We start from the raw sequence: 10,196 nt of genomic DNA on the forward strand, positions 1-10,196 counted from the left end.
AGAGGCAAGAGCTCTACTGTTACATACAGTGTAGTTTGGAAGAAGATCTCAAACTACATAGCAAACTTAGTTTATTGAAATGTCTTAAAACACTGGACATTGTTGGTATTATAATAGCTGTAATGTACAGCATTCTTTGTTACAAAAATATAGCATTTCTCTATCATTCATCTACTCTGTATTAATAAGTATGTAATAAGTAATAGTAGCATTAAATGCATATGGCTGATTTCCAGAACAGATCTTTCTTTGTGCCTAAAATCAGAACAAACTTTGAATTTTCCAAGCATTTTCTTTTCAGAGAGGAGCAAATTAATTCATTGTTGCATGTGGCACATCCAATAATAAGTTAGACTTCTGCAATATCTATATAATATATGTACCTGAAGCACAAACTATCCACTATAGCCTACAGCTTGAATGATTAAATATTAGGCACATCCACTGAGACTGCAAATCTGAAAATACTATATTACTTAGATTATATTACCTTATGTTCTATTAAACCGTCTCTCTCAATGCTACAGCTTCTGAATGTAATACAACTATCTGGAACACAGCAATAAACATGACCTTGCATGATGTTGTAACAGGTATTTTTGGATAGGCTCATTGGCTAGCTATGCTTGTATGAGGACAATACAGCCATGGAAACCGTATGATTAACAATTGCAGCCCATATCAGTCATACTTCAATTATATCTGCCAAATCAAAACCAAGAGAGGCAGAGAGGCCCTGCAGGTCCAACAAATCTTTCCAGAGCCCACAGATGTTGGAAAGCTCCCAGATAATAAAGTATCACCCTGACTGACAGTGGACATTGCTCTTTTGAAGAAATCCCTAAGTTCTATACAATGACCCCATTCAGTTTGCGGGAATATTGTTTTGCTATGTGATGGTATGTACGAAAGGCCTATTGGATTCCATGTGGATTCAAACATGCATAAACTGCAGGGCAAAGTAATGAAAATATTATTTGTCCTATAAATGTTAGAAAAGAATGCATTGATCTAAGTGCTGAAAGACAAGAAAATCACTCGACCAAATCTGTCACTATGGAGCAGAAATGTCTAACACATGTTCAGAGAAGATGTCTGACAACCCAAAAATATCTCAGAGTGGAGGCAGTGTGAAATGCAAAGCAGGCAGAGGTTGTTGTCCTGTAGTCATGATATTCTGGAAAAGTTCTGCAGTGCTTCGAATCTGCATTTACAGATTTGAATCCTCGTAAGTCTATTGGGTGAATATATAATGAATATTTCATAGGCAAGACATTAGTTTCATGCGAAGTCAGAGCAAACAGTAACAGTAGCTATTCATCAATGTTAGTGGCATTGCAGCAGTGGGTGCCACATGATTATTACATAGACATCAACAACAGTTGCTCAATACGGACATTTTAAGTGTTTTGAATTTTGTTATACGTTGAAATAGCTCATATCAAGTAATTCAAATCATAGGTCAGTGGTGGTCTTGGGAACACAGATGATAAGTGAATAAAGATAACTTTTCCTGTGGATGTGTGTGCAAAAACAAGGGAATGAAATACTCCACATATTTCTAATTCTGTCCCATTGCCGCTGATTTTTGGCCTTTCGTGTGTGGGGCTTAGTGCACAAAAGAAGCCCTAACATTGCCTTACACATTTTTAGCTTTGTGCTTTTTGTGAAACGTACATTTCCCTACCCCCAACATTTGTGTCCTCTGCAAGCCAAGACAATATTCAGGTTTGCCAGCACTAAAGTTAGTGGGTGTGGGTGGTGCCAAGTGGCTGTGACTGATTTGAGCATGAATCAGAGTAAACAGTCTGTGGGCTCTAACAGTCACAAATAATACTCAAAACTTCTCCCGGGGCAATATTTGACACACACATAACATGCAGAACGGCTCCAAGTGCACTCGGAAACTGATGTCTGAGGTTTTGGCACCGGCTGTCCCTGAAACCAACGGGCCCAGCTTTCCCAGCAGTGGCACGGTGCGTCTGCCAGATCTGCAGGTATCTCTACAGTGAGCAGGGCAGATTAGCCGTGACCGTAAGGAACAGTCAGAAATAGCAAAATAAATGTAGTGGTCTAGCTTTGCAGCCTTAAGTGAAAAGGCATGTGTGAGCTGTATTGTCCCTGAGGCTGATGTTCTGAGTTGTGTTGACTCATTATTCCAGTAAGGATTTAGGAGAAGTAATGTCATGACGGGCACCAGCGGGTCGCTGTCCACACCCTGGAGGTCACAGACTGAGCTACACTGATTCATCCAAAACAACTCATCCAATTCACTGTGAATGAATAGACTGAATGAAAATTCTTGAACACGTTGCACTGTAATCTTCCTCTCACTCTCTCTCCCTTTCTCTCTCTCTCTCTCTTTCTACATACCTCAGGTCAAAAAATAGTTTCCTCTTACCTTAAAGGGGCATTGATCCAAGGTTTACAGTACTTTCTCTGAAAGTCGGCCTTGTAGACAATGTGTTCTTTCATTAACACTGGCTTTGAAATGGTATCAAATGGCTGAGCTCAATGACCGTTGGCCAACTTTCTTATACATGAAATGACCGCTAGAGCATGCAGAGCATGAATCCTTGAAAAGTTTCCTTCATGTGTTTTCATCTGTGATATTTGTATCAAGCTGGGCAGAAGCCGGAAAGGTGGGGATCATGCAGTCTCAAACAACATGGTTATAAAACTTTTAAAAGGGAGGATAAGTTGAGGATGAAGGGGCAAGTGTTTAAGCAGATGGAAAATTACTTTTACATAACATAATCAACACCAGGCAAACTATTTTCAGAGCTCGGATGTCCAGGTGTTTCCTTTGAAATCCACTCTTGTGAAAATACATAAGAAATACTGCAGGTGCACGGCTGGTATGTGATGTAATATAACACAATAAATTATAGCCAGTGGTCTATATATATCCACAAACAAGGAACTGAGACATGATTTAATGCCGCCTAGCCATCCTACAGACTTAACTACAGTAATTACCAAAATTCCAAATGCCAAGAGTCTGTAAATGTCCTCTTTGAAGAGAGCAGAATGAGGAAACCAGGAAATGGAAACTTACCACAGAAAAAGGGATTTTCTTAAGATCTGATTGTGTAGTTCCTATGTGTATGTGCATAATACTACTGTTTATATGATTAATATGTCCAGATGTGGTCCAGATGTAAGCAAAGTAAAGTAAGGAGAGGCACATACACATACACACACACACACACACACACACACACACACACACACACACACAGCCAGGGCCCATCCGACATGGAGCGCTCCAGCGGCAGCCGAGATGTTTTCCCTGGTAGGAAATGACACCTAGATTCCAGGCATTCCGGCTCGACGTGTGAAAATCCCACAGTGTTGCCACAGGAACACCCCGAGCCTCCGATAAGGACATCGTCCTGCCCGGAGGTCACCTCCTGACGTACGCGGGGCCGAGGTCACTCCCCTGTCTGCTGCGACAAAGGAAAAGCACGGATCTTCCAGACACTCACCCACACCCGCTCAACATGACAGCTGCACTGACACATTTATCAGCAAAGGCAGAAACAACTGTCTAGCACTGCAGATAAAAAACCAAAGAATGTTGCTCTAACGGCTGCAAATGACAACATACTTAACCTGTGCAGCTTCACATGTCATCTTGGTTTGACCTCAGATTATGAAGTTGAAGATTGGATTTTTGACAAATATGTCCAGTGGTTTAATTGTATTTCAGTGTGATGAATTCTATTAGTTTCATTCACTGCTTCATTGGAACACTTCAGTGTAAATCATACAGGACCTCATGCTCAACAGCGAAGATTTGGCTTGGCAACAGACCAGATTGGTAAAGACTTAGCAAATATCACAGCACGTCCTGAAAATGGCATGTACATTATTATCTCATCCACTATACAATATTCACTCGGTCTGTCTGAGCTGGGGTTCACACAGGCAGCAGGAGGTGTTTGTGGAGAGCCGATTGCAGCAACACAGAGTGGAAATAGCCTTGTGCATTCGCTGACACACCTAAACCAACAACAACACATCCATTTCTAGTTGCAGTTACTAAAAATAAACGAGAAGAAATAAATAAGGAACAAGGATTCAATTCACGTAGGCCACCGCTTCCTACCACGGTACGCAGTGTCAATATTTTTAGCAGAGATTGTGCGCTAACTTCAGGCAGGGGGGGGGAGATGTACTCTGCTGACAACTGGAGACATCTAACACAGGAGAACCGCAGAGTGTTCAAGTGGGGCTTTTTATCATGCAAGTCGCTGCTGGTAAACTGAATGAGCATGTGCTGACAGACAGAGATTTACACAGTGGTGGAAAACATGGCTGTGAGCTGTGGACACGATGATATCTACAGAAAATAAGAGAATATGACACAGTACGGAGGGAATGTTGCATGAATAACTAAACTAATAAACTTTGGGGAGAAGCCTGCTGATATTTGCTTGATTAATCAAGTTTCTCCTATTTCTGGGGACCAGACAGTCTAGGATTGGCGTGCAGCCCACAGTAGGCGTGAAGGAAGGAAGGAAATTATAATGAGTCACTGTGTAGAAAAGCAAAGTTATCCACCCAAGCAAGCAATACTTAAATGTGTGAATCACTGATCACCATAACATAAATGTTATGTAATGTGATTCTGAAACCTTCTGCCCAAAACTAAGGCACTGTAGTTTTGCTGGATGAACAGATTTGACATCCTCAGATCATTGATTACAGACTTAATTCCTCATATTTCCCTGAAGGTAAATTATTTCCAAGTTGTTCAGGCAGTTTAGTGGTGTAATCGTTGGCAGGGACATCACACACACACAGTAACATGTTGAGTACTCGGTGTTCATGAGCACACAGTATTTGGCACCCGTACCTCATCAATCCTGTGGTGGGAATATGGCTTCACTCGCCCTAACAGAGTGTTGAACGCACCACAATGTTCTTAAGCATAATTACAGGTGAAATGGTTCAGCGATGGCATGTAGTTGCAGCTGCCAATGTGAGGGACTGTGAGTCAGAACAGAGTATTCAGGATATTACATTCCCAGTAAGAATTTTGAAATGGCCTGCAAACATGCATTTCTCGTCATTGGCTGTTAAGTAACTTTAGTAACTTTTAATAACTTTCGTAGATTTAGATAATAGCGTGTGTCAGCCAAAGAGTTCAAATATAAAGGTTTGTAATGATTTTTAGAGATATCCTGTGCGTGTGCATGTGTGTGTGTGCATGTATGTCTGTGTGTGTAGGGGGGTTTCTAAAGGTTTTAATCTCTCCCCATGGTGTCACCTCCCCTGGGTAATTAGCTAAAACCTCAAGCAAAACAGGGAAAGATGAGCATGCCCCAACATGTCTTTAGCAAACACTCAATTGTTGAAAGAGTCGGATTAAGTTTGCATAATTTCAAAGACTCTGACATTGAATTGGTAAGTAAAGTAAATGCATTACATTAAAATCATTATGACATTAATTTTGAGATGTTACCATAAACAATCGGACCATCGTTGAGAAGAGTGTCAGCCTCTACAATGCATCTTACATTGTGTGCCACCAGGTCGGATTTCATGTGAAATCTGCTGGATTGCTTTATGGCACAAAGGGAGATTGTTTTACGACCCAGAACAGGAGCAGTTTTTACATTCCAAATACTAGTTTAATACATAAACTAGTATTTACATAATACATAGTTTCTACTTAACATTCCTAAGCAAACATGCCCACATTGTCCCAATGCCAGCAAAGAACTGTGCCAGTTCAGGCAGCCCACAGTAGGCCTGTTGGGATTTGCACCTCGGCACGGCTTTGGCCCAGGGCGGGCGGGTTATGGGCAGCCCAAAAATGTTTGTGAGCTCTGATTAATCCCCAACCAAGCCCCATCTGCAGTTTTGTGGCCTGCACCACCAGCAACCAAACCTTCTTTTGAATCTCTTTCAACTACTAGCAATTGAAACTAAAGAGATTATAGAAATTATAGAAACTAAAGAAATTATAGAAACTAAAAAAGCAAACCACAAACGGGCAATTCAAACACAATGGCATTTTTATTACAATATACAGAAGCCATAACAATAATAATAATATATACAGTATTATACTATACATTATTAGTATTACATTCTATTCTAAAAGTTAGATTACTATAAATAAAATTGATTGACATTAATTAATGTGTAATTATAATAATAATAACAATAACAATGACATGATTAGAAACCAAACTCATGTGCAGAACAATGCATGTGTAATGTCCCCTAGGAAAATAATGATACACACCAAATGTGAAAATGACATTTTGTTGCAGCTCGGGGTCGATGCTGCGCTGTGTGCTGGGTAAATACCTCATCTGGAAGACATAAATAGCCTATATGAGGAAACAGCTTGATTAACTTGTTCTGGATGTTCTAATATGTTAAGAAATAACCAACTACCTGTTTCACTACAGAGCAGCTATTTGAGAGGGGATTTCTGCAAGACAAACAGGTGTGTGAGATTTACATATCAATATATATAGACTGCTAGTTATAGAGTTCTCTGGAAGGAGTTTTATGTAATTCATCTGAAAGACAAATGGATGTTAGGAGTTAGTTTGATTATGCAACCTATCTGGTAGACTTATTTTTCCTTTCATTGCCGTCTGTAAGACAGTGTTGAGGGCTCAAGCACCCTTTGAGCATTGGACTTGCTCTTGAACCAGGCGTTGCATGGAATTTTTTTTTTTTTTTTTACTATGGTCCAAGTGACCTCTAGTGGCCAAGTAGGATTAGATCAAAATGTAGAACAATTTACAATTCAACTCGGACACTGTTACAGCCCACGTTTTCTTCTCAGTGTTTCTTACTTTAACAGTTAGCCTATAATTACCCAAAAACTGTCACTATCATAGTTTCTACATGACAGGCTGAATGATAGGCTATACAGGGCGATACTGCCCCACCCGGCGCAGATATAAACGGCAACTTAATTAGTCAGTTGCGTGTTATGCAAGTTCATTTGACTTGTTTTATTTTACACTACAGTCAATAAATGAGGAACTATTTGGTCCTCACATGACCTCTCAGCACTGGACTTTAAATATGGGGATAAAATATGGACTTTATTACGAGCATCACATGCTGTGAATGTGATTTTTAAATGTGTAGTCTTTACAAATGGGTATTCATTTATGAATGCGTGGGAAGATTTGCAGTGTTAAAACCAATGTTCTGGTCTAGACTGTAACAACTGAAAGAAATCTTCTTTCTTTCTCTTTCCCTACCTCTGTTCATTTTGTTCTGTCGGACTGCCAGTCTGTCACATGAGTATTCATTAATTCTGGGAATTCTGAATGTGTGGGAAGATTTTAAGTGTTGTCAAAACCAAACATTCAGCAAATAGAAAGTGATATCCACAACTGCACAATAATATGAGCAAATATCTTATAGATATTTGCAAAATAAATCAAAATTCTTCTTCAAATGTCTTCAGTTTTGTACCTTCAAGCTAATGTTACTACGGAATTTCACAGTTCCCACACAGGCTGCACCTGCAAATCTGTCACTCCTCAGGATCTGCAGATGTGTGAGACCTTTCGGAATGGGACGCGGCCCACTCTAGCTTTAGGTTTAGCCAATCAGAGAAGACGTCAAGAGGAAGGCGAAAGATAAACAGCTCGTTTGAACCACCTTGCTCGTTAGAGACGAATTTGAACTCGGGCAGAAATCTAATAACCTCATGTACTAAGTAAATAAAACGTCATGCTGGACAACTTTATCTTTGGGATTAAAACAACACAACCAACTGCGTTTTTATAACAGTACATACAGGGGGGGATGGTCACCAAAAGCGCTTGAGTAAGCATCAAAAAGATGGTCGACCGACAGAGAATAGACATGAGTTTGGATTTGAAGATTTCCAGAGTTAACTTCCCTAATCGCAAGAGGAGGTGGATTCCAAACACGAGGAGCTCGAGATATTCTTATTCTTATTTAAACTGGCGGAACACAAGCTGGAGCTCGGTAGGAAAACGCTCTGCTGCCTGCCGATTCCTTCTTGATTAGGACATTAAGGTAACCAGCGTAAAAAATATAGGCTAAATATGACGGAGCCCATGTTTTAATGACTTAAAGACCGTAGCAGAAGCGCTTTGAAGTCAACACAGTCTCGCGGGATTTTGTCTTGAGTCAAAGTACCTGTTGTCTCTTACACATGCCAACATATTTAAGACATACATGCAAATACATGTTTTCCAATGATGTAGTTGGGCAGTCTGCACTTCAACAGTTAATTGACGTTACCTGGGATCTGTTTCTGATGATGACAAAAATGTAGCTACGCCAACAAAAACTATATTGAAGACAGCCTGAAATATTTTGATAAATAGCTTGAGAGTCCTCCTGTGTGAAGCTGCTACGAGCTGCTAGCGTTGTGTTTGTCTTCCGCCTTCCTCTTCACGTCTTCTCTGATTGGCTATAAACCTCATGCTAAACTGGGCCGCGTCCCATTCCGAAAAGGCTCACACATTTGCTAATCCTGACGCCCCAGAAGAGTGACAGATTTGCAGGTGTCGCTACTTCTTGTGGCAACTGTTACTGAGAGCTTGAAGGTACAAAACTGAAGACATTTGTATACAAAGTTGGATTTACTTTTACAAACGTCTTTCAGTTATTTGCACATGTTATTGTGCAGTTGTGAATATCAGTATTTCTATTTGCTGAATGTTTGGTTTTGACACTTCACACTTCAAATCTTCCCACGCATTCGCAAATGTTGAATCACCATTCCAAATAATGGAATGAATGAATACTCATGTGACAGACTGGCAGTCCGACAGAACACGATAAACAGAGGTAGGGAAAGAGAAAGAAAGGAGATTTCTTTCAATTGTTACAGCCTAGACCAGAACATTCCTCATATTTAAAATACTGTAAATATGATATACCTGTAGTGGGCTACAACCACAGGGTGGTGCTAACTGACAGAGACATCAGATGATGCTCCAATGGTAAAGAAACATCAGGCCAGGGTCAACATTGAATAACTCTAATCTTTAACTTGAAGGTTTTCAGGGCTAAAAAACATTCCAATTAACCATAACAATGGTGGATTTTCGACCAGAGGCATGAAGGGACTCCCATGAACCTTTTGTAATTTCACTGGAACACTGTGAGAGGTTCAAAATATCTCAAAGATCTCCACAAATGCATGTTCATATGACTCCAACAGATCTGAAGGAGCTACTGCAGCTGTCTTCTATCAGCCGCCCGCAGATCTAGGGAGGGAAGTGGAAGCAGAAGAGATGACTGACCACTCACAAGGTCACAATGCTGATAGTGTCAGTTTCAGCAGAGGTAACTGTTGGTTAAAACATTAATCTGAGCCCAACATGTGAGTAACTGAGACAAAGCACATTAAGAGGCATAACATGCAGACACAGGTCTGATCATTAGTTTGTGTAGCCCCTCCACCTGCCACCTGAACTGTCATATAGCCAACTAAAACAGCTATGGTTACTCATCCTTCTGATTAAAAAAAGAGTATAATAACACTAGCCTATTATACTTGTCTCCTACCCTCATGGAAAGAAAACAAAATACTGGTCTATTGTATTCCCCTATGCGGAAGAGGATTAGTGGCACGTGAAACATTTCTGTTCTGGGTTCTGAGAACAAAGTCAGAAATCTCAGAATTCTCACTTTAATCTCAGAATTCTGATTTTACTTTAATCTCAGAATTCTGACTTTGTTCCCAGAATCTCAGAATTCTCACTTTAATCTCAGAATTATGACTCAAACATTTTTCATATGTGGGCCTAATCCAGGCTTCATGGTATTTGTTTTGTCATGGCATTTTTTCCCCCTCATTTCTCTCCTATGGTACCAATATAATACAGTGATTTATAGATAATAGTTGGCTATCCTTCATAAATTGATTGCTGGATAGCTATGGCTCTTTTTCGTAAGGGTAATGTAATGCAGTGATACTGAGCATAGCTCCTGTGTTTAATTTTGCTTTGTTTCGTAACAAGGCTTGACATAATGTAATTAGCTCCATGGTAAACCTCTCAACACATGGGTAGAAAGCCGCTGCCATACACGGCCGTTAATCCGTACTGTAGTACCTACTGGTGTTAATGCTTGTACATTTTCGAATATATCTGACAGTGGACTCAGTTGGTTTAAAGGCAAGTCGGCAGTTAGTGCTGTGGGGTGGTAAAAGGCGTGTCCCTGAAGCA

This window comes from Centroberyx gerrardi, chromosome 14, assembly GCF_048128805.1.
Source record: "Centroberyx gerrardi isolate f3 chromosome 14, fCenGer3.hap1.cur.20231027, whole genome shotgun sequence".
Lineage (NCBI taxonomy): Eukaryota > Metazoa > Chordata > Actinopteri > Beryciformes > Berycidae > Centroberyx > Centroberyx gerrardi.